Source organism: Jaculus jaculus, chromosome 17, assembly GCF_020740685.1.
Source record: "Jaculus jaculus isolate mJacJac1 chromosome 17, mJacJac1.mat.Y.cur, whole genome shotgun sequence".
NCBI lineage: Eukaryota > Metazoa > Chordata > Mammalia > Rodentia > Dipodidae > Jaculus > Jaculus jaculus.
The window spans coordinates 54,552,655-54,577,323 of record NC_059118.1 but is presented as its reverse complement, the minus strand read 5'-3'; the positions used below and the strand labels follow the sequence as shown (position 1 = coordinate 54,577,323).

The following is a 24,669-nucleotide window of genomic DNA, read 5'->3' as shown; positions in this document are numbered from 1 at the left end:
CTTTAACCAGAGGAGTCTGATGAACATGTGAGAGCTTTGTGTGAACAGCACTTCCGAGATCACAGCATGGCTCACGGTGACCATGCATGGTGTTGCAATGAAAAATCACCTTCGTTACAAAGAACTGCTGTTGCCAGTTTTCAACTCAAGTTAATCTGCACATCATTCAAAACAGATGTGGGAAAGGTGCTTGCTTTTATCGGTCTACTATGCCCTATACAATATCTGTAATCACGAAAATGAAATAAATTATAAGATTAGTTAAAAAGAAAGAAAATGTCACTAGGCTGGGCGTGGTGGTGCATATCTTTAATCCCAGCACTCAGGAGGCAGAGGTAGGAGGATCACCATGAGTTTGAGGCCACCCTGAGACTACATAGTGAATTTCAGCTCAGCCTGGACTAGAGTGAGATTGTACCCGGAAAAACAAAAACAAAACAAACAACAACAAAAAACAAAAAAGAAAAAAAAGAAAAGAAAAAGTCTATTCCTTACTCAACAACTATTGGCTGCCTATAAATCCTCAGCAAAGGGAAGGCCTACATGAGCCCTTCTCCATGACAAAATGCTGACTGGCCCAGTCTTTTTTTCCTGGCTGGGTGGGTTTGAAGTTGGGTATCACTCTAGCCCAGGATGACCTGGAAGTCACTCTGTAGTCCCTGGCTGGCCTCGAGCTCACAGCAATCCTCCTACCTTTGTCTCCCGTGTGCTGGCCTTAAAGATGTGGGCCATCCTGCCTGACAACAGGACCAATCTTGAAAGACTAGTTCTTATTACTGATTGATTTTTAAAAATATTTTTTGTCCATTTTTTACTTATTTATTTGAGAGTGACAGACACAGGGAGAAAGACAGATAGAAGGAGAGAGAGAAAATGGGCGCACCAGGGCTTCCAGCTACTGCAAATGAACTCCAGACGCGTGTGCCCCCTTGTGCATCTGGCTAACGTGGGACCTGGGGAACTGAACCTCGAACCGGGGTCCTTAGCCTTCACAGGCAAGCGCTTAACCGCTAAGCCATCTCTCCAGCCCTACTGATTGATTTTTATTGACAACTTCCATGATTGTAAACAATATCCCGTGGTAATTCCTGCAATCCCCCCACTTGCCCCTTTGAAACTCCACTCTCCATCATATCGCCTCCCCCTCTCAATCAGTCTCTCTCTTATTTTGATGTCATGATTTTTTCCTCCTGTTATGATGGTCTTGTGTAGGTGGAGTCAGGCACTGTGAGGTCATGGATATCCAGGCCATTTTGTGTCTGGAGGAGCACGTTGTAAGGAGTCCTACCCTTCCTTTGGCTCTTAATTCTTTCCGCCACCTCTTCCGCAATGGACCCTGAGCCTTGGAAGGTGTGGTAGAGATATTGCAGTGCTGAGCACTCCTCTGTCACTTTTTTTCAGCACCATAGTGCTTGAAGAACTAGTTCTTAGTGGAGAATTTTATGGGTTCATCAGCCAGCACTGGGATGGCAGTGGGGTGAAGGCATAGTCATTTTTTTCACCCACAGCAGCCTGATGAGTTCTTTTCTGAGATGTCTATTCAGGTGAAACAGGGAACTTTGACTATATTGCAGAAAAGAATTTCAGAATGATGGGCTGGAAAGATGGCTTAGTGGTTAAGAAGCTTGCCTATGAAGCCTAAGGACCCAGGTTCGATTCCTCATACCCACGTAAGCCAGATGCACAAAGTGACACATGCATTGGAGTTTGTTTGCAGGGACTAGAGACCCTGGTGCACCCATTCTCTCTATATATCTGCCTTTATTTCTTTCTCTCTCTGTCTCACTCAAATAAATAAATAAATAAAATAGAAAGAACTTCAGGATGAGCCAATATGAAGCAGAGATTTTTAACATAACGTTAAGTGTGGAGGTTAATGGAACAAGGCGCTCAGAGAAAGAATAAGAGACAGCCAGGAAGGTGGGTGAATGGTACAGGAGGATGCTACTTGTCACATAACACACACACATAATTGTGGTGAGTTTTGAAATTATCTTTGAAGTGTTATTAAAAAATTCAATGAGGGCTGGAGAGATGGCTCCACAGTTAAGACACTTGCCTTCAAAGCCAAATGACTCAGGTTCAATTCCCCAGTACCCAGGCAAAGCCAGATGGACAAAGTGGTGCGTGCATCTGAAGTTTTGTTTGCAGTGGCTGGAGGCCCACGTGTACCCATTCTCTCTGTTTGTATCTCTTCTCTCTATCTCTCTGCTTGCAAATAAATTTAAAAAAAAATTTTAATTCAACAAGATTACAGAGTGGGTTCTTAAGGTCAACCAGACAGGATTGTAGCTGGTAAGGTAATGCCACAGTCACAAGAATAAGGGAAGTTAGGGTGCTTTCACTATGAACAAAAGTTAATAGTCTTATTTGTGAGATTGTAAGAAAATAAACTTGAAAGGAGTAAAGCCATATGCAAAGTCATGTATGCTCAGGCCTTACACATGGTTCATTGCTTTTGTGACATTTTTATTTGAGATTATCTTTATATAAAAGGAATATTTGTTTTGTTTTATTGTTTTTCAAGGTAGGGTCTCACTCTAACCCAGGCTAACCTGGATATCAGTATGTAGGGCTCAAACTCACGGCAATCCTCCTACCTTAGCTTCCCAAGTGCTGGGATTAAAGGTATGTGCTGCCATGTCCTGCTAAAAAGAATATTTGGGGGAGGGGGGGAAGCACTCTTTAGCCAAGGTAGGAGGATTGCCATGAGTTTGAGGCCACCCTGAAACTGCATAGTGAATTTCAGGTCAGCTGAGCTAGAGAGAGACCCTAACTTGAAAAAAGAAAAAACTGAAAGAAAATTAAAAAGGAATATTTGTCTCCATGTCTGCAACCTTTACAGCAAACGTTAACTATGCTGGAATTCCCGACTCTCAACTAGTAAGGGACTTCAACCGGACTCCAAAATGAGGGGTTTGTTTTCCATGTCCCCCAATTTTTTTTTCTTTTTTTACTGACCCAATTGGGCTAAAATAAGTGACTGGGGGAAGGGAAGTACACTATTAGTCATCCACTATGAGTAGACTCCAGGGCATTACACTATTAGTAGCCAATTAGCTGTCAAACAATACACATGAACTAAATCACTGGAATGCCAGCTGGTGGCCCAGGGGTACATCTGCGTGAAGGTTGGCATCTGAGAAACTGCCTTGCTTCTTAATTCTTAGCAGCAGTTCCTCAGAGTTCCTTAGAGTTGAGAACCACTCTGCTATGTAGGGGTGAGTAATGTCACCCTCTCACTTCACAAGTGGGAATATTACTATCATATGTTGGTATATAAATGCCAGCTACCAAAAAGAGGTCTTCGTTTTGACTCCATTTTCAAAATCTGCAGTATTTGCAAATAAGGATGTGTTGTGAGGTACAGAAAGATTGTCATCACAAATTAGGCTTTTTGTGTTTTTCAAAGTAGGGTCTCACTCTAACTCAGGCTGATCTCTGTAGTCCCAGGCTGGCCTCAAGCTTACAGTGACCCTCCTACCTCTGCCTCCTGAGTGCTGGGATTAAAGGCGTGTACCACCATGCTTGGCACAAATTGAACATTTTGGAATTTTTCATCAGCAAAATTGGTGTAATTTGGGTCTTACTTTCCAAGAACCATTTCATTTTTTCTGACTATTCTTAACCAATAGAGATGCTTTAAGATCAAAATACCATCAGACTATTGCACTTGCTATACTTCTGAAAAGCTAATAGAGTGCAATAAGATAACTGCAAGCAACATGGAGATACTTTTGTTTGTTTTAGTTTTTGCTTATGTGACAGAGTCTCATGTAGCTCAGGCTGGTCTTGAACTACAGATCCTCCTGCCTCCACCTGCCAAGCACTGAGATTATAAGTGTGCACCCCACCTAGCTCAGTTTCATCATTGATTTATTTTTTTACTTGTGAAGTTGCCATGGACATATTTTGAAACTCATGAATTGTAAGGCGATGCTTGCTCTCGTGAATGTAGAGTCCACTCCATCCCACATATCATCCTGGCCAGGCATGGTGGTGCACGCCTTTAATCCCTGCACTCGGGATTACATAGTGAATTCTGTGTCATCCTGGGCTAGAGTAAGACCTACCTCGAAACAACAGCAACAAAAACCCACTCTCTTCCCTCTTTCCTTAGGCCTGCCTTCCGGCCTCATCAGAGCCTCCATGGAGAGGACTGGAGTTACCCTCTCTAGGTATCACAGGGAGAAATGACAACGTCTGGAACAATCTTCTGCTGAGAGCCCTGGTTACCTGGCCAGCCCGTCCCATCCGGCTGTTTCCTGATCCTGCTGATCTGACCTGCCTCTCACTTCCTTAGCCTCTAAGTGGAGGTGGCCTTGTCTAGGAGACAGCCTTCTGACAGAAGCATCTCAAGGAAGCTACTAAGTCCCTCATGACCCCCAGGAAAATGCAAGTGACCTCTTTGAGCCTGTTCATGAGCTTTGGTAAAATCCCTCAGTGACAGTTTGTTGTAAATCCATCAGACTAGATAAAGACACAGAAAAAGGCATGATAAAAGTCAATTTGTATCATTAAAAGCATAACTGAATTATCTGCAAGTGAGAAGAAATTTGGCTTGATGATGGAAGTCTCCAAGCTAGATCACTCAGTTTAAATTCAAGCAACAAAACCTCACAGTAACCTGGCATGGTGGCGCACACCTTTAATCCCAGCACTCAGGAGGCAGAGGTAGGAGGATCACTGTGAGTTTGGGGCCAGCCTAAGACTACATAGTGAATTCCATTCAGCATGGACTAGAGTGAGACCCTACCTCGGGAAAAAAAAAAAAAAATCCAACCGCGCAGTACAAGTGCTGTTTTGTGGACAATGGTCCCTACGGAAAAAAAATGGGTTATGAGCATTTCTATCAATATTTAGAAACTCAAGATGCACTTCTCCCTGGGGTGGCTTGAATTATGTGTCCCCTAAAAACTCGTGGGTTCTGAATGCTAGGTCCCCAGGTGGGGGCAATTTGGGAACTGGATCCTCCTGGAGAAGAGGAATTGCTGGGGGTGCGCTACTGGGTGTTATAGCCAGCTTCCCCTTGCCAGCGTTTTGGCTCAATTCTCCTACTACCTGACATTGGTCAGGAGGTGATGTTCAGCTGCTGCTCGTTTTCCCTGCCATCATGGAGCTATCCTTCAAGTCTGTAAGCCAAGATATGCCCTTTCCTCCCACAGGCCGCTTTTGGTTGGGTGCTTTGTGCCAGTGGCTGACTGTGGTATGCCCCTAGGCTACAGTGCTGTAACTGGTGATTTGGGTGTAAGCCCTCTTCTGTGGGATCCTTTTTAGCCCCTAAAGTGGATGAACTACAATGCAAGCCTGACCTGTTCCCAGGAGTGGAGAACCAAGTCCTTAGTAGGCCCCAGCCAGCTTTAGTTAATCCCTCCCACCGCAAGGACTCCGACCTTTCATTTGCTCAAAGCTCCTGTATTTCCTTGTGCTAGGCCTGCTTTTGCCAGGGCACCCAAATCACCCAGTTCCTTCACCCTTTCCTTCTCTGCAGTCTCTTATTGAGAGTCATAGGAAAGCAGAGAGAATGATAGTGGAAGCTAACATTTGACTTTCCAGGAGCTCTTCCTCTTCCCCTTCCTCTCCCCCCGTTCCCCTTCCCCCTTCCTCCCTTCCCCTTCCCTCCCTTTCCTTTTCCTCTCCTCCCTCTTCCCCCCTTGTCCCTTACTCCTCTCCACCCTTCCTCCTTCCCTTCCCTTCCCAAGTGCTTCCATCTTTGCAAAAGTGCTTTTCTGGGTTTGGAATATTGCCTCTTGCTGAGAGCCTGAGGCATCAGGTGCAGATACAGAATAATAAATCTACTATTCTTATTGGTTGTTCACACTATCATTCTCCCTTTGTCTCAATTGCCTCTTAATTTCTTGGGGAAAAACAAGCCACTCCAGGTTACTTAGCAGTATAGACACACCCCACAATCCACTCTCCTGCTGAGGCAGAACCCGTCATTTCAGCACTGGTGGTGGTCTTGCTTATGGTACTGACTTATATTACTCTAGGCAGCTTGTAACCCTCTAGCTGTTTTTAGGCAAATGTCCTTATGTAGAGGAATGTAACTTTTGCTGGATGTGTTGGGATTTTTACATCATGTTTTGTCACGCTTCCTCTATTCAAGGCTCAGGCAAACAATCTTATGTAGGCTAATTACCATCTTCCTTCTTTTATTGTTTTGTTTATTTTTATTTATTTGAGAGTGACAGAGAGAGAAAGAGGCAGAGAGAGAGAGAGAGAGAGAATGGGCGCGCCAGGGCCTCCAGCCACTGCAAAGAAGCTCCAGATGCGTGATCCCCCTTGTGCATCCGGCTAACATGGATCCTGGGGAATCAAGCCTCGAACCGGGGTCCTTAGGCTTCACAGGCAAGTGCTTAACCGCTAAGCCGTCTCTCCAGCCTGCCCTGTTTGTTTTTGTGTAATTTGAGACAGGATCTCATGTAGCCCAGGCTGGCCTCCAACTTGCTATGTAGCCAACAATGCAGACTAGAGGTAATAATCTTTTCTAGTAGTAACATCCAGATATAACCATTTATTAATTTATTATTCAGATCTTCTAGAGGTGGCCTCAATTTGACCCTTCTTCCCTCCTTCCCTCTCTTCCTTCCTTTTTTTTTTTTTTTTTTTTTTTTTTGAGGCAGTGTCTCACTATGTAGCTCAGGTTGTGCTTAGACTCTTGATCCTCCTGCCTATCAGCCTCTGGAATATGGGATTAATCCACTAAGCTCAGTTCCTGAGTCTGTCCTTTTAAAATTCATCCTTCTCTGGGATGGAGAGATGGCTTAGCAGTTAAGGTGCTTGCCTGCAAAGCCTAATGACACAGGTTTGATTCCCAACATTCACATAAAGCCAGATGCACAAAGGGGCACATGCATCTAGAGTTCATTTGCAGTGCCTGGAAGCTCCATCAAATCCATTTTCTATATTTGTCTCTCTTTTCTCTCTACTTGCAAATAAATAAATAAAAATTAAAATCCATCATTCTCCTTTTATGCCCCATGTACTTCTCAAAGAATTCCTTTTGGCTTAGTTTAGTTAGGCTTAGCTTGCTTGTTTTTTAGAGAGAGAGAGAGAGTTGGTGCACCAAGGACTCAACCACTGCAATCCAACTCCAGACGCTTGCGCCACCATTGGGCATGTGCGACCTTGCACTTACCTCACCTTTGTGCATCTGCTTTATGTGGGATCTGGAGAGTAGAACATGGGTTCATAGGTTTCTTGGGCCAGCACCTTAACTGCTAAACCTTCTCACAGCCAACTTAGCTTGTTTTGTGCTTGATGTAAAGAACTCTGACTGATACAGCTGTCCACTCTCTTATCTTTTCTATACTATGAACTCAGGGACAAGATCATGAAAAGAAGGCATATGTACGAGTTACTCTTGTGTCATTGTGATCAACTACACAAGAGAACAGCTTAAGGGGGGAGAGGTTTATTTTGACTCAGTGTCATACGGTTTTTCTTGGCTCTGTGATCTTGGGCGTAGCATCATTTTGGCAGGAGCATGTGAGAAAAGGGGTTGTTACTTCTTGACACACAAGAAGTGGAGCAGAGTCATAACAGGGGTATCAGACAGTCAGGAACATGCCCTGAGTGACCTATTTCCTTCCTTATCTAACAGAAGTTATTGTACTTGCCTGCAAAGTTTTCATTATACTTGTTCATACAAATGAATCTGTCACTGGTGCATTCCCATTCATACACTATAATGAACAGAAAGACTTTAGGCCGAGTAAGGTACTGTTGAACATCACTTCCCAATGAAGCAGACAAAAAGAAATTGTTTAGGGATGCTGTAATCCAAACAAAAGAATTTCATTAGTTTATACCAGTAATATTCTTGTCAGAGACATTTTGTTTATTCACCATATATACAACTCATATTACATATATATTTATATATTATATATATTCAAACATATATAATTATGATTGAAATATATATATTGGAACCAGTGGCAAGTGCCTTGAAACCCACGGTAGGTCTAAGATGTTTTCTGACTGGTTGTAGTTCCAAGTTCAAAATGCTGGGATAAGCTGGGTGTGATGGCATACACCTTTAATCCCAGCACTTAGGGAGGCAGGGTAGGAGGATCACTGTGAGTTCGAGGTCACCCTGAGACAGCACAACACTGTTGGCTATTTTCCCCCAGTAACTCATGTAGTACTTTCCAGCTCTATATGTATGGGCAGACCTGGGAACTGGCTTCCTTCCAGATTCATCCATCTCTCCTGATGTTCTGAATTGGCAGCATGTGGGTCTTACCGTTTACCTCAGGTGAGTAATCTTTGACAGAAGCCTGTCTTTTTTGGGGGACCTCATAGATCTCTCTGATAACAGCTCAGTGTGGATTGTAATTGATTTCTGGTGCTGGAGGTCACAAGCCAGAGCCAAATGTTTTGAGGCTAGGCTTCATCCCACCTTTACCAGGATCCTTCTTGCCAGACAATCTCTGCATATTCCTGTTGAGGGTTTTATCTTTTAGTCTGCTTTCCAAGGAAAAGCTTTCTATGGTACCAATTCATTTTGGCTGTACTTTTGTGTCTATCTCCCCCCACCCTCCAATTTCCCATCCCCCAAACACTTCCATCCCTATTATTTGTCCCTGAAGTCACCTGCCAAGTTTGACTGCAACTCAGGTTGTTCCAGGTTAGAAACCACAGACGAGGGAGGACATGTGGCGTTTGCCTTTCTGTGCTTGTGAGTTTGCTTAGTGATCTGTTGCCAAGTCTGTCCATTTTCCTACAAATTTCATTGTTTCATTTTTCCTTACTGCTGAGTAGAATTTGTGTGTGTGTGTGTGTGTGTGTGTACATCACATCTTTATTATCCAATTGTCAAATGATGGGCTGATTCCAGTTCTTAGCTATTGTGAATTGAGCAGCTCTAAACATGGTTGAGCAAATATCTCTGTGCTGAAGAGTTAAGGATGCCCAGCAGAAGAATAGTTGGGACAGTTGGTAGCTCTATTTTCGGGAGTCTCCATATTGATTTCCATAGTGGGTGTACAAGTTTGCACTCCCACCAGTGATGAATGAGGGTTCCTATTTCTCCACATCCTCACCAACATTTGGTCATTTGACTTTTTAATGATTCCTGACTGAGGTAAGGTGGAATCTCATAGTTGTTTTCTTTTCATATTTTATCTATTGGAGAGACAGAGGGAGAGAAAGCTAGATAGAGAGAACTTCAGACACATGTGCCACCTTGTGCACCTGGCTGATGTGGGTTCTGGGGAATCACACCTGGGTTCTTAGGCTTTGCAGGCTGGCACCTTAACCTCTGAGCCATCTTTTCATCCCCCATAACTTCATCTTAACTTGCAAAAGGGACTATTCCATAAACTCCTGAAGCTAGGATACAAGACATCTGGCCACCCTGAGACTACCATAGTGGGAGGAAGCCCAGGCCAGCCACACCGAGACTATATGGAGAGAGAGTTATCTAGCTGACCTCTAGCTACCCTCTTACTGCTACAGCAGCAGTCTGTGTTTCTATATCCAGCTTCCTTCTGAGGCAGTCAGGGACAGACCCCAGCTGTGAGCTTATCAGCTGAGCTGGGTCAACCACAGAGCCGGGAGAGATGACAATGACTGCAGTTAAAGCTGCCTAGCCAGGTGCAGCAGACACCTGCAGCATGTGCTGAGTGGGAGGAAGGCTGGCGATGTTGAAGTTTCCCTTTGCCTAAGGTTCTGCGCTGTTCCCTTTGCATACATCATGGGGTGAAAACTATCAACATGGGACGTTGACAGATTTTTCCACCAGTTACCTTCCTATACTGACAAGTACAAGCCTGTCATTTCCAGTTTAATCAAATTCATCAGGCTGGAGGGATGCCTCAGCAGTTAAAGTGCCTGCCTATGAAGCCAAAGGACCCAGGTTTGATTCCCTAGGACCCACATAAGCCAGATGCACAAGGTAGCTCATGTGTGTGGAGTTCATTTGCAGAAGCCAGAGGCACCGGGAGCCTATTCTCTCCCTCCCTCCCTCTCTCTCTCTCATCTATTGGACTTTCTCTCTCTCTTTCTCTAGTAAATAAATATGTTTTTAAAAAATTTCATTTCTGGGGCTGGGGAGATGGTTCACTGGTTAAAAGCACTTCTTGCAAAGCCTGCTTGTGCTAGGTTTAATTTCTCAGTACTCACATGAAGTCAGATGCACAAAGGAGCTCTTTTTCAGAGGCTAGAAGTCCTGGTTCATCCATTTTCATCTCTCTCTCTCTCTCTCTCTCTCTCTCTCTCTCTCTCTCTCTCTCATACACACACACACAAATTCTTTTTTCTGTCCAACCTTACTTACTCTTCAAATATAACCTGATATTTCTGTAGGAATGTTTTTGGACTTTCTATGATGCAGAATGGTCATACAAGAATCTCAAAAGGGATGAAAGTTTCATTGTAATAAAGAGATGAACAGACACACTGGGAGTGGAGTGGGAAGGACATGTGGGTGGTATGGAAAGTGATGTGCAGGGCATCCATTTGCAACAGATGGAAAACAAGCAAACAAAAACAGCAGGCTGGAGAGATGGCTTAGCAGCTAAGGTGCTTGCCTGTGAAACCTAAGGACCTAGATTTGACTCCCCAGAACCCATGTTAGCCAGATGCACATGGTAGTGCATGTCTGGAATTTGTTTGCAGTGGTAGAAGGCCCTGGCACACTCATTCTCTCTCATTCTTTTTCTCATAAATAAGTTTTTTTTAAATTAAACAAAAAGTAACTATGTGCAATCTATAATGGGTTATAAACTGGATTCTGTTCAACATTGTTCATACAGTGCTGGAGAGATGGCTTAGTGGCTAAGGCATTTGCCTGCAAGGCCAAAGGACCCAGCTTTGATTCTCCAGGACCCAGGGTGGCACATGAGTCTGGAGTTCTTGTGCGGCTGGAAGCCCTGGTGTGCCCATTCTCTCTCTCTCAAATAAATAAACAAAAATGAAATATTTTTAAAATAAAAGAAATTATACATTCATATAAACAAATATTCACTCTCACTACTGCCCACATTCATACCCCATTCATGATCCTCAATGACAGTCTATGATGTGAGATAAAATGGTTTTAGATGGGTACTAACTACAGTGGTGAAGTAGACAGTCAGGGTGCCCATGGGCCTGGATGAAAATGAAACAGGAGAGCCGGGCATGGTGGTGCATGCTTTTAATCCCAATACTCGGGAGGCAGAGGTAGGAGGATCACCGTGAGTTCAAGGCCACCCTGAGACTATATAGTGAATGTCTGGTCATCCTGGGCTAGAGTTTGACCCTACGTCAACCAACCAGCCAAACAAACAAAAAAGCTGGGCCTGGTGGTGCACACATTTAATCCCAGCACTCAGGAGGCTGAGGTAGGTGGATTGCCATGAGTCCAAGGCCACCCTGAGACTATGTAGTGAATTTCAGGTCAGTCTAGGCTAGAGTGAGACCCCACCTCAAGACACTTTCCCCCCAAAAAGTCTGATTTGTAGAGTGGAGAGATGGCTCAGAAGTTAAAGGCACTTGCTTGCAAAGCCTAATGGCCCACATGCACAGAGTGGCACACATGGCTGGAATTCATTTGCAGCAGCCGGAGGCCCTGGCACACCCATGCTGTCTTTTTTCTCTCTCTTTCTGTTTCTCTGTTTCTCAAATAAATAAAAATAACTTTACAAACATCTGATATGTGTTCTTTATCATATTTAAAAGCTACTGACTTGATATAATCTACGAAAAAGGTAAAAATAAGGGACAGGGGATGGAGAGATGGCTCAGTGTTAAAGGTACTTGCCTGCAAAGCCTAACAACCCAGGTTTGATTCCCCAGTACCCATGTTAAGCCAGATGCACAGTGACACAGGTATCTAGAGTTCATGTGCAGTGGCTGGAGGCCCTGGTTGCACCCATTTTCTGTCTCTCTTGTCTCTATCTTTCTCTGCTTGCAAATAAATAAAAACAGAAAGAAATATATGGGGCATAGGCTATCCTGAGGCTGTGTTGGAATGATACATTAAAAATAATAAAACATCCAAAGTTGTTTCTGTTGATCTTAAACCCAGATAGAAAGATCGATCAGTTTCTTCCCCTTTCTTTGATGCCAGCAGTTGCTTGTTAACCTTTCTTCCTCAGCTCAGGGTCTGTCTCTGTTGACAAAGGCACAAGGATGTCTCGTATTCTCCAGGCACATTTGTGTCATCAGGTATGTACGCTCTGGGGAAAGAAATGAGAACTGTTAGTTTGTCCTGGCAATGAAAATATTCACACCGAATTTCCATAACAAAAACAAGCAACTTTATTCTTGCTGATAGCATACAGTTCCTAGTTTAAATATGAGCTGGCCATGGTGGTACATGTCTGAGGTCTCAGCATTTGGGAGGTAGAGGCAGGAGACTTAAAGGCTCCAAGTCATTCTCAGCTACATCGCAAGTTTGAGAGGTCAAGGCCAGCCTGGGCTATGTAAGACCCTGTCTCATTCACCCTGCCCGTATATATATATAAAATTATGAAAACAAATTTATTTTTTAGCAGCTGCTCATACACAAAAGCAGGCCCTGATTGTACAGAAATGCGTGCCTGGTATGTTCTCACAGTCGCCTTCCCTCACGTTTCACTTCCAGCAGAGCGTAGGCCAGGGGGTAGGGGGGAGTTTTCACCCAACCAATTTGACTAACTGTTTTTGATTTTCTATTTAAAGATTTGGGAGAAACACTAAAAACAAGAATTGGCAGTTAGCTGTGAATTTTAAGTAGTCATGTTTTCTCATGTTCCATCTCAAAATACAAAAAAAAAACACTGTATTTTCAGAAGATAATAAAAGAAAGGCATTGCAAAAGGGGAAGGACAAGGACAGTGGGGAATCCAATTCAGGTCCTTAGGCTTTGCAGGCAAAGTGCCTTAACTGCTGAGCCATCTCTCCAGCCAAGATTTTACTTCTTTTTTTTTTTTTTTTAATATTTTTTAATTTTATTTTTGAGACAGGGGAAGAGGCAGAGAGAGAGAATGGGCACGCCAGGGCCTTTCTGCCACTGTGAACCAACTCCAGATGTGTTCGCCCCCTTGTGGGAATTTGCAACATTACATGCTTGTGTCACTTTGCCTCTTGCTATACATGGGGTCTGGAGATTGGAACAAGCGTTGTTAAGCTTCCCAGGCAAGCGCCTTAACCGCTAAGCCACCTTTCCACCCCCAAGATTTTATTTCTTATTCCTCATGTCTTGCATGGAGAGGAAAAAGGAACAGAAGAAAGGAAAGGATAGTGGAAGAAGGGTGTGTGTGTGTGTGTGTGTGTGTGTGTGTGTGAGAGAGAGAGAGAGAGAGAGAGAGAGGGAGAGAGAAAGATTGCTTTTGCCTTCTGAGGTCTAAGGTGTTCCAACATACCAAAACCCATCTCCTTTGTTGCTCTGAATGTATTCTTTGAAAGCTTCAGGAGCCAGTGGCAAAATGCCAGCACTTGAAACTTCTTGTTCTAGTTATTTAAGGGATAACAAAAAGGGGGGAGCTGGAGAGGTGGCTTAGCAGTTAGGTATGCTTTCTGGACAGTATGGGGCCCAAGGGGGCTTGAAATCACCCAGCACCCATAGGCAATTGGTCATAGCTATGTGTAATTCTGCAGGCGACAGAGACCCGGGAGTTGTTAGAGCAAGCTCTGGGATCAGTAAGAGCCTCTGGCTTAATCAAGAACAGGCAGAGAGCTGGAGAGATGGCTTAGTGGTTAAAGGTGCTTGCCTGCAAAGCTAAAGGACCCAGGTTCAATTCTCCAGTTCCCTCATAAAGCCAGAAGCACAAAGTGGTACATACATCTGGAATTCATTAGCTGTGTCTAGAGGCTCTGGCATGCCCATTCTCCTTCTCGATAGCCCCTCTCTCTGTCAAATAAATCAATAAAAATAAAATATTAAAAAATGCGCTGGGACACAGTGGAACAGGCCTTGGACTCTTAGCCTGAGTCTTGGGCAAGACTCCAGCCCCAAGTGGGAAATGGATGGCTTGGTCCATGTGGCAGGGAATAATCCTGCCACCTTCCAACCCCAGGAGGACTGTGACCAGCTTCGCTTGCTCTGCTACCCGGATACCGACGTCTTCCTGGCATGCTTCCGCTTCGTGCGTGGTGCAGCCGGGCTCCTTCCAAAGCATCACCCGAGATCTGCACCCACAACCCCCAAGCACCCGTGGTGCTGGTGGGCACCCAGGCCGACCTGCGGGACGATGTCAGTGTACTGATTCAGCTGGGCAAGGGGGCCAGGGAGGGCCCCGTGCCCCAACCCCCAGCCCAGGGTCTGGCCGAGAAGATCCGGGCCTGCTGCTGGTACCTTGCGTGCTCCGCCTTGAGGCAGAATTTGAAGGGATTATTTGACACGGCTATTCTCGGTGCCCTTGGGCACAAAACCCGGCTGGAGAAGAAACTTAATGCCAAAGGAGTGCGCGCCCTCTCCCGCTGTCGCTGGAAGAAGTTTTTCTGTTTTGTTTGAGCAGCTGTGATCGTGCAAGTGGAACACAGGAGGCCAGAGACTTCTGGAACCTGGGGCATGGGCCTTTGAGGGTACTACCGGCAGGGCCTGGGCAGCCCTGGGACTCAGTTTCCTACTGACCACTGGGGACATGAGCCTCTAACTGCCCACTCTGATAAGCCAGATCGAGCTAGGGCCTGGCAGAAGGCAGGCTGATTTGGATTTCTTTGGTCAAGGCTCACAGGAAAAAAACCAGCAGTTTTTGATTTTCATGGGATGGTCCCAATAGTGTCAACCATTTCGGAGCAGCTTGGGATGCCATTCCCAAGTTTTCTCGTAATGGGCCCACAAGTCAGGTTGGTAGTGTGAACCCCTTCAGCGGGTCCTCACCTGTCCTTGCACAGGGGTCGGGAGTCAGGGGAAAACAGCGGGGCATCTTGAGTGGCTGGCCGACTTGATTTGGAGAGGATTGGGATGGAGTTAAGAGGCCAGTGAGAGATTAAATTAAGGGAGGGCACGGAAGTTGAGGCTTGAGGTGGTGGGAATGAAGGCAGATCAGAGGGCTGGGTTGGAAAAGAGGAAGACAAGGAAGAAGAGGTCGGAGGCTGTGGAGCAGGCTGTCACCTGGGCTGCCCTCAACCCTGAAGGCCAAGGAGGGCAGGGCTGCTCCCTGGGAAGAACTGGGTGTCTGGGCTCCCTTGGCACTGCCCAAACTGGCTGGGCCAGCAGCGGGGCAGGAAGTGAGAGTCAAGGCCCAGCAAAGGGAGGGGGAGGCTCCACAAATTAGAGCCTGAAGGAGGAAGAGAACGCAGTTATCCCTTTCCCCAAGGTCACACACAAACCTGGAAGGTAGAGCGTGCAATCTGCAAATAAAACCATACAGCTTCTGAAAAAGAAAACAAAAACAAAAACAGGCCAACGAGTGATAGAGCGGATGCCCAACATGCTGCTGTGGCCACTGCAGGTGAGCTCATGGGTGTTGCAAGGGCACATGCTTGTGAATATGCCAGACACACCGCAAACGTACGTAGACATAGCCATGGTCAGCACGACTAACTCCACCCCTCCCCAAAAGGTCCCGAGCAATGGCTCACTATTAATCAGGAGTGCTTTAGTTCAATTCCTCAGACCTCACGTTGAAAGTTGGAAGCCATGGCAGGCTTCTGTAGTCCTGGCACACTGATGGTGAGCTGGGTGGTGGAGACAGGGTAATTTCCCAGAATCTCATGGGCAGCCCAGCAAAACACAAACACAGTGAGAATCCGGAGGGAGAAACCCTGCCTGAAAATGAGGTGGAAAGTCAAGGACGGACTCAGACAGGGTTCTATGCACACCGTGGCATATGTGCCCCGGTACGCACACACAGACACAAAACCAAATACATAAATAAAAGGATTAAGAAAACAACGTTCACAATACCATAGTATCTATGGTTATTAATTTTTTAGACTTACTAGTAAATGAACATCTTCAAACCCTCCTAGGCTGAGAAGGAGAGGCCAATGTGCCATCCAAGTGTCCAGTTGGGTCTCCCCTGGGTTTTTCTAGACACCAGTCCTCATGGGGAGGAAACACAAGCAGCAATGTGATAGAGACATTGCAGTGCTGAGCACTCTGGTCACGTCTTTCCAGCACCATGATGCCTTCTGAGTCATCCCAAGATCACTGCCATCTGAAAAGAGAAGATTCTCTACCAAAAGTGAGAGTAGCATTAATATAAGAGTATGAGCTTTAAAAGAAGTGCTTACGGGCAGTTTGATAAGCATAGTATATACATTTAGCCAGACAGCAGCAGACGTTACACCACTAGGGATCATGACTACCCTTGTTTTAAGTTTTCAGTATTAGGGATGTATTCCCTCCCATGGAGTGGGCCTCTAGTCCAATTAGAGGTGAGAATCCATTGCTTTTGCTCGTTACAAGTGGTAAACCCACCGAGGCATATTCTCTGCTTTTTTTTTTTTTTTCCTTTTGGTCTTTCAAAGTAGGATTTCATTCTAGCTCAGGTTGAACTGGAATTCACTATGTAATCTCATGGGGGCCTCAAACTCATGGTGATCCTCCTACCTCTGCCTCCCAAGTGCTGAGATTAAAGGCGTGTGCCACCATGCTGGGCTTATTCTCTGTTTGTACAGAGGGCAGCACAGAAGACTGCATTAATATTTGCCTATTTAAAAATTTTTTTAGATTTATTTTTATTTGAGATAAAGAGAGAGAGAGAGAGAGAGAGAGAGAGGGAGGGAGGGAGAGAGGGAGGGAGGGAGGGAGGGAGGGAGGGAGAAAATGGTGGTGTTAGGGCCTCCAGCCACCACAAATGCATTTCAGATGCATGTGCCACCTTGTGCATCTGGCTTACATGGGACCTGGGGAATCGAACCTGGGTCCTTAGGCTTCATAAGCAAGTGACTTAAGCCTTAAGCCCTAAGCCATCTCTCCGGTCCATGTTTGCCTATTTAAAAAACTATTTTATTTATTAGAGAGAGAGAGACAGACAAACAGAGACAGAGAGAATGGGTGTGCCAGGGCCTCTGGACACTGCAAAAGAACTCCAGATGCATATTCCACCATGTGCATCTGGCTTTATGTGGGTACTAGAGAATTGAACCTAGGTCCTTTGACTTTGCATGTAAGAACCTTTATTGCTGAGCTACTTCTCCAGCTCCGCTCCATATTTGCCTTTTTAAATTTTATTTTATTTTCATTTCTTTATTTAGAGAGAGAGAGAGAGTGCACACCAGGGCCTTTAGCCACTGCAAATGACTTCCAGACACATGTACCACCATGTGCATCTGGCTTACATGGGTTCTGGGGAGTCAAACCTGGGTCCCTAGGCTTCACTGTCAAGTGTGTTAACCATGAAGCCATCCCTCCATCCCATGTTTGTTTATTTTAAGGAGGACTGTCGGCCTTTGTGTTGAGTGGTGAAGTTATGTTGAAGCTGATTAGATTTGGTTCACTCTTGGAGAGAGGCAGCTTGGTTGTGATAGTTGACCTTGATTGACAACTTGATTGAATTAAGGGACATGCAGGGCATTAGTGAAGCACACCTTGGGTGTTTGTCAGAGCTTTCACGGAGAGGATTAACTGAGGGAAGAAGACACACCATGAATGTGGGTACCATCCCATGGCTTGAGGTGCCAGGTTGAATATGAGTGTCATTCCCCTTTCTCTGTTTGCTGTTCCTCCAAGATGTGAGCAGGCAGCCATGCCTTCCTCACCACAACAGACCAGATCTCCTCAGGTTGTGAGTCAAATTAATGACGGACTGTTATCTCCTCAGGTTGTGAGCCAAAGTCCAATAAATCCTTTCTCTTTCACGTCAGGTATTTGATCCCAGCAGTGAGAAGAGTATCAAACATGATGGAGGAAGGGAGCTTTGAATTCTTATTTATTTATTTAATATTTTTATTTATTTATTTGAGAGACAGAAAGAGGTGGGGGGTAGTGGGGAGAATGGGTGCTCCAGGGTCTTCAACCACTGCAAATGAACTCTAGACACATGACCCACCTTGTGGAGCTGGCTTACATGGGTCCTGGGGAATTGAACCTAGGTTCTTTGGCTTTGCAGGCAAGTGTTTTAATCACAAAGCCATCTCTCCAGACCTAGTGCTTTTTTTTTTTTTTAAATTGGTAAGCTCTGTAGTCTCAAGCAAGTCACTAAGCCACTCTGATCATGTTTCTTCAATTGTCAAATAAACAGAGTAGTGAAAACATCTACAGGAATTTCTAAAGAGTAATTTTTCAACAATTTCTGCAGTGGTGCAGCCGGAGGACCCATTGCTCTGGTAAGTCATTCTCTATGCTGTCAACCCTAATTCAACTCAGTGGGTCACACCCAACCCCCCAAAAACCAGAGACATCAAAGTAGAAGGGGATTAGATGGAAAGAAAGGGTTCAGTAGAAGGGGTAAAGGGATGTCAAGAGAAGGAATGAGAGATGATTATCATCAAACTATAGTCGATACATGTATAAATATTTTCATAAAATCCACACTTTTTAGGGACTAGAGGGGATAAGACTTGCTGTACAAGTGTGAAGACCTGAGTTCAATCCTGGGGACTCACTTTAATACAAAAAAGTCATGGGCTGGAGAGATGGTGTAGCAGTTAAGGTGCTTGTCTGCAAAGCCAAACGACCCAGGTTCAATTCCCCAGGACCCAAGTAAACCAGATGCACAAGGTGGCGCATGTGTCTGGAATTTGTTTACAGCAGCTGGAAGCCCTGGTGCACCCATTCTCTCTTTCTATCTCTCAAATAAATAAAATAAAATTAAAAACAAAACAAACAAACAAACAAAAAATAAATCAGGTGTAGCCATGCATACCTGAAACCCCAGCCTGAGTGGGGAAAAACAGGAATATCCCTGGAGCTGGCTAGTCTGTCAGTTTAACTGGAAAACAGCAAATTCTAGGTTCAGTGAGAAACTGTCTCAATGAAATAAAGTGGAAAAGTGATGGAGGAAGACACCTAATGTCCGCCTTTGGCCTATGCACATGCATCTACACACACACACACACACATACACACACACACACACACACACACACTGAGGAGGGGAGAGAGAACACATACACAACACATTCTATATCATACACACACCATAAAAGATTAACTTTTTATATATGTACAGATATAAAACACACTGCTTGGCCTGTAATAGACTCTTAGAAATGTTTAAGACTGCATGAATTGTTACTCATAAAATTATTCATGAAATTTCAAAACCAAGAGATAAATTGTGCTAATGAAAATTACGCTAATGTTAGTTATGCTAATGCGAATCCACCCACATTATGAATGTTTACTTTGGATTTGGGATTATTTTTTTTTTTTTGAGGTAAGGTCTCACTCTAGCCCAGGTTGACCTGGAATTCACTATGTAGTCTCAGGGTGTCCTCGAACTCACAGCAATCCTCCTACCTCTGCCCCCCCAGTGCTGGGATTAAAAGCGTGCACCACTGTACCCATCTTTTAAGACAGAAGAGGGCAGATAAGGATTCACATGCCTCGAGGACAATCTTCACTTCCTTCCTGACTTCTGGTATAAAATTTGTAATAAGGCACACATTCTTTGCATGCTTCATTTTCTTTGGATTTTGTTTACTTTTATTGAACAAATGAGGCCATAGCATGTCTACAGGGTTGATAATTAAAGCTTCCAGGAGATGGAGCTATAAAGATAAAATATGACTCTAGTTATCAGAGGAGAGCCAGACATAGGAGCTTTTGAAGCAACTTGGATGATTCACGGGGCTACAGTGTGATTAAACATTTAGTTTGAAACTAATCGGCATTAACTAACAAGGAACTACGGCATAGTTCTTTCGGCCTTTTGCTAAATACAAACGGGAGAAATTCTCCAGGGTGTTTAGCTAGTCTCTGGACACAGCTGGAAAACGCACACACCTCTGGAGATTTCTCAGGAAACATAATGGAGAGTTTATGTGAACTGCTGCCCACAGAGATTCTCTTGCTTGAAGTCAGTTCTCTGATGTGGATATCTCCATTTCTTTCCTTGCAGTTTCTGTCTGGCTTCTCGGTTTTCTTCTGACCACTGCTCTGGGTGACATTCCAGGCCTCCTGACCACCAGCAGCTCTCCGCATAAGCTGACTGTATTAGTCATGGTTCTCAGGAACAAAACCAAAAGAATGAATATGTATTATAAAGGTGTGGGGGTTTACATCAGATGCCCCTTATAAACTCATGTGTTTTAAATGCTTTGTTCCAAGATGGTGGCAATTTGGGAGGTGGAGCCTTGCTGGAGGAGGTGTGCTCCTGCAGGCAAGCTTAGGGTGTTATAGCCAGCTTCCCCTTGCCAGAGCTCAGCTCACTCTCACTGCTGTCTTCCACCTGGCAGGGAGTGATGTCCAGCCTCTGCTCATGCCATGGTTTTACCTGCCATCATGATGCTTCCCCTCAAGACTGTAAGCCCAATAAATCCTCTCCTCCCATCAGCTGCTTGGGTATTGTGTCCCAACCACAAAAAAGTACAACAAAAGGGGTCTAGTAATTAGTTTATGGGATATGGGCTAGGCATTACAACACTGGCAGTCAGCAGGCTGCTGAAGCTAAGCAGAGTCTGAACTTGGTAGCTGTTCAGCCCTTGAGGCTGGATGACTCAGTAATACCAATCTGGTGCTAAGGGTCTAAAGGACTCTGGAGAGCCACTGGTCTTGATTCCATGTTGGAAGGCTGAAGAAGATGAATTCTGATGTCCACGAAGGATGGTGGAGACAGGGTAGATGTACTCACTAGCAAATAGCAGGGACAGATAGGCAAAAGACAATGCCACCATCTGAAAGGTCATCGGCTCTGGGGGAGGTCTTCCTCCCTCAGTTAATGCTTCCAGGAAATGCACTCACAGACTGCCCTAGAGGCAATTCTGATCTAATAAACTGACAATAGAAATTAATTGTCACACCTCTCAAACACTGTGTTGATAGAGCTATCTTCATAAGGTGTAGTTCTGTATACCATCAGTCTTGCTCAAATACCCTTTGTGGCTTCCTCTGCCCATGAAATGAAGCCCAACCTCCTTCAAATGACACAGTCAGGCCCTGTATTATCGGACCTCAACTCCTAGGTCTTCTTGATTTCTGACCTTTATATAATCATTCAAAACACACTTTTAAAAGTTCCAGAAGTCAACCACTTGATGGCAAATGTACAAGGCACACTCTGCTCCCAGGGAACGGAGAGCATGAAGGTGACCAGTATATGTGAAAAAAAGGTTGTTCAATAACATGTGGTTAGAGTTATTTTCTCCACATCCAATAAATATGTAACAAGGACCTGTGATGTTCCAGGCGCAAGGCACACAGCGTAGAGGGGAGTGGAGAGGGGAGTGTCGGAATTTTTGTCTGGAGCCAGCAAAAGTGTCCAGAGGGAAATGGCTTGAGCAGATGGCCTTCCCGTGCACATGGGAGATTCAGGTAGGGACAGAGTAATAGACAGGAGAAAAGGCTTGGGAGTGTGGAGAATCTGTGGGCATGCTGGGACAGTTGTCACAGTGAAAGCCTGGCTTTATGATTTCATAGGTTGAAAATTAAAGAAAACCCCTCTCCTTTGCCCCTCACCCCTGTTCCCACTGTACTCTTCTCTCTCTCTCTCTCTCCCTTTCTTTCCTTCTTTCTTTCTTTTTCTTCTTGCTTTAGCTCAGGCTGGTCTCAGGCTGGCCTTGAACTCAGTGATTCTCCAACCTCTGCCTCCTGAGTATTGGGATTAGAGACTTGTACCACCATGCCCAGATTCTTCTGTTTTCTTTCACTAGGTTTGTCTGCAGGCTTATCTTGGAGTATACCATCAGTTTAGACTAGAACAGCTTGTATTTTCCCTTCTAATTCAATTAATGGTAAAGTACCATTTCTTCTCCTTCATTCCACCTTTAAACTTTCAGCTTGGTAAAGGCAAAATCACATCTGACCAGTTCTTATAATGTTTGCTGTTTATACTGCTGAGCCACCTGTACCTAAATGACTTGAAATAAATATCTTAGAATGAGTAATGATGGGTTGACCATATTACTCTTAAATATTATCAAAATATTCCAGAATCCAGAATGGATTCTGCAGTTTCACTAGGAGTGTTTCTTTTTTTATTTATTTTTATTTTATTTATTTATATATGTTTTTTTGTTTTGTTTTTTTGAGGTAGGGTCTCACACTAGTCCAGGCTGATCTGGAATTCACTTTGTCGTCTCAGGGTGGCCTTGAACTCACAGCAACCCTCCTACCTCTGCCTCCCGAGTACTGGGATTAAAGGCGTGCACCACTACGCCTGGTTTATATATGTTTTATTGACAACTTCTGTACTTACAAACAACAAACCATTGTATTTCCCTCCCTCCTCTCCATTCCCTTCCCCTCCCCCACTTTCTCCTTCATAACTCTGCTCTCTTTCATATCCCCTAGGAGTGTTTCTTACCTTACTTGATGGCCATCAACTTCTGTAGGATGTTGTCACTTCCTTACCACACAGTCTCATACCTACTCAGAAATATATACACTTTATCATTTACTTTCTCATTGCTGGAACAAAATACCAGACCAGAAGCAACTTAAGGAATAAAAGGGTTTATTTTCAGTTTACAGTGTCTAGGGGAGCTTCATCATAACAAAAATCATGGCAGGAGCAGATGTCTCATGTCATATCTTCACATCAGCAGGAAGTAGCTAGAGCAAGCAGAGATCAGCAATAACACCCCAAGGCCTGCCCCCATTGACACACTTCCTCTAGCAAGGTTCCATCTCCTAAAATTTCCATAACCTTCCCAAACAGTGCTACCAAATGGGGATTAAGTATTCAAACACTAGAGTCTATGTGGGACATTTTATATTCAAACAATCACAGACTAATACACATCTATCTATATATCTCCAGACCCACATTTACACACACACACACACAGAAAGAAAGAGACTCATATACTTACATTCCTGTCCCCCCCCTCTCTCTCTACATACATACATACATACATACATACATACATACATACATATATATATATATATATATATATATATATATATATATATATATATTTGAGGTAGGGTCTCACTTCAGGCTGACCTGGAGTTAGTCTCAGGCTGACCTCAAACTCCTACTTCATCCTCCCAAGTGCTGGATTTTAGGTGTATACCACCACATCTGGCCAATTTTTTTTTTTTTTTTTGAGAGGTCTCACTATGTAGACCAGGCTGGGTTTAGAAGCAAGTGCCTTTAACCATTGAGAACTCTCACCAGTCTATTCTTAAACATTTTATTTGAGAGAGCAACAGACCAAGAGACAGACAGAATGAAGCAAACACACACACACACACACACACACACACACACACACACACACACGGGGGGGGGGGAGGGAGGGAGAGGGAGAGAGAAAGAGAAAGAGAGAGAGAGTGAGTGAGTATGATATTCTAGGGCCTCCAGCCACTGAAAACAAACTCCAGATGCATGTGCCACTTTGTGCATCTGGATTTATATGGGTATTGGGGAACTGAATCAGGGCCGTCAGGCTTTGCAAGTAAGTACCTTTAACCACTGAGAAATCCCACCAGTCCATTTTTTAAAAAAAATTTTGTTTATTTTTATTTATTTGAGAGTGACAGAGAGAAAAAGAGGCAGATAGAGAGAGTGAATGCCAGGGCCTCCAGCCACTGCAAACAAACTCCAGACGTGTGTGCCCTCTTGTGCATCTGGCTAACATGGGTCCTGGGGAATTGAGCCTTGAACCAGGGTCCTTAGGCTTCTGCCTCCCGAAATTCTGGGATTAAAGACCTGAGCCACCAGGCCTGGCTCTTACTCATCCCTTTCTTGTGCTAGTTTCTTTTCTCATTGCTTGAGTCAAATACCTAACAAGAAGCAACTTCAGGGTGGAAGGGTCTGCTTTTGCTTACATGTGAAGAAGGGATAATGGACTCATCATGGAGAGGAAGACGTGGCGGCCGGAGCGTGAGATGGTGGACCACATTACATCTATAGTCAGGAAGTGGACAGGGGACAGAAAGTGGGGCCTGGCTGTAAAGCCTCAAGGCACCTCCCTGTGATTCAGTCTCTCCAGCAAGGATCTACCTCCTAAAGTTTCCACAACCTTCCAGACCAGCACCACCAGCTGGGGACCAAGTTTTCAAACCCATGAGTCTGTGAGTGATATTTAAACCACAACAGGAGCATTGGAATGGGTGGCCAAGCCTAGTTTGGTGGGGTATCCGAGCAGGGCTTCTGCCCCAAATCTCTGGTTATATGATCTCAGGCAGTCTTTGTAGAGGGGTGTAGTGACCTGATGTTGTGTTTAAAAACACTCTAGGGTTAAGCCGGGCGTGGTGGCGCACGCCTTTAATCCCAGCACTCGGGAGGCAGAGGTAGGAGGATGGCCGTGAGTTCGAGGCCACCCTGAGACTCCATAGTGAATTCCAGGTCAGCCTGGGCTAGAGTGAGACCCTACCTCGAAAAAACAAAAAACAAACAAACAAACAAAAAACAACCTCTAGGGCTGTTATTATACTTCTGAGTTTTCCCACCCTGCTCTGAACCTCGCTTAGCCTTGGCTAAGGGCTGACCTAGGGTAGTAATTTTCTAGGCATCTCTTGTTCTCAGACTGTAAGAACAAAGGAGTCCCAAGAAAGAACATAGGTGCTCAGTGTTAGAGACGAAAGTGCAGAGAAGTGAGGTTCTTGAAGATAAGAAGCTGTTTTAGTGCGTTCAGGTAGGTCACCTGACAATGTCTATTTATTAAAATGCTGACAGAGTCTCAGAATTTTCT

At 44.6% G+C, this 24,669-nt stretch overlaps 1 pseudogene; it reads left to right on the top strand.

Annotated features, from left to right (window-relative positions):
- Window positions 1-13,937: 13,937 nt before the first annotated feature.
- On the top strand, window positions 13,938-14,428 carry LOC101611149 (annotated as a pseudogene).
- Window positions 14,429-24,669: the final 10,241 nt, after the last annotated feature.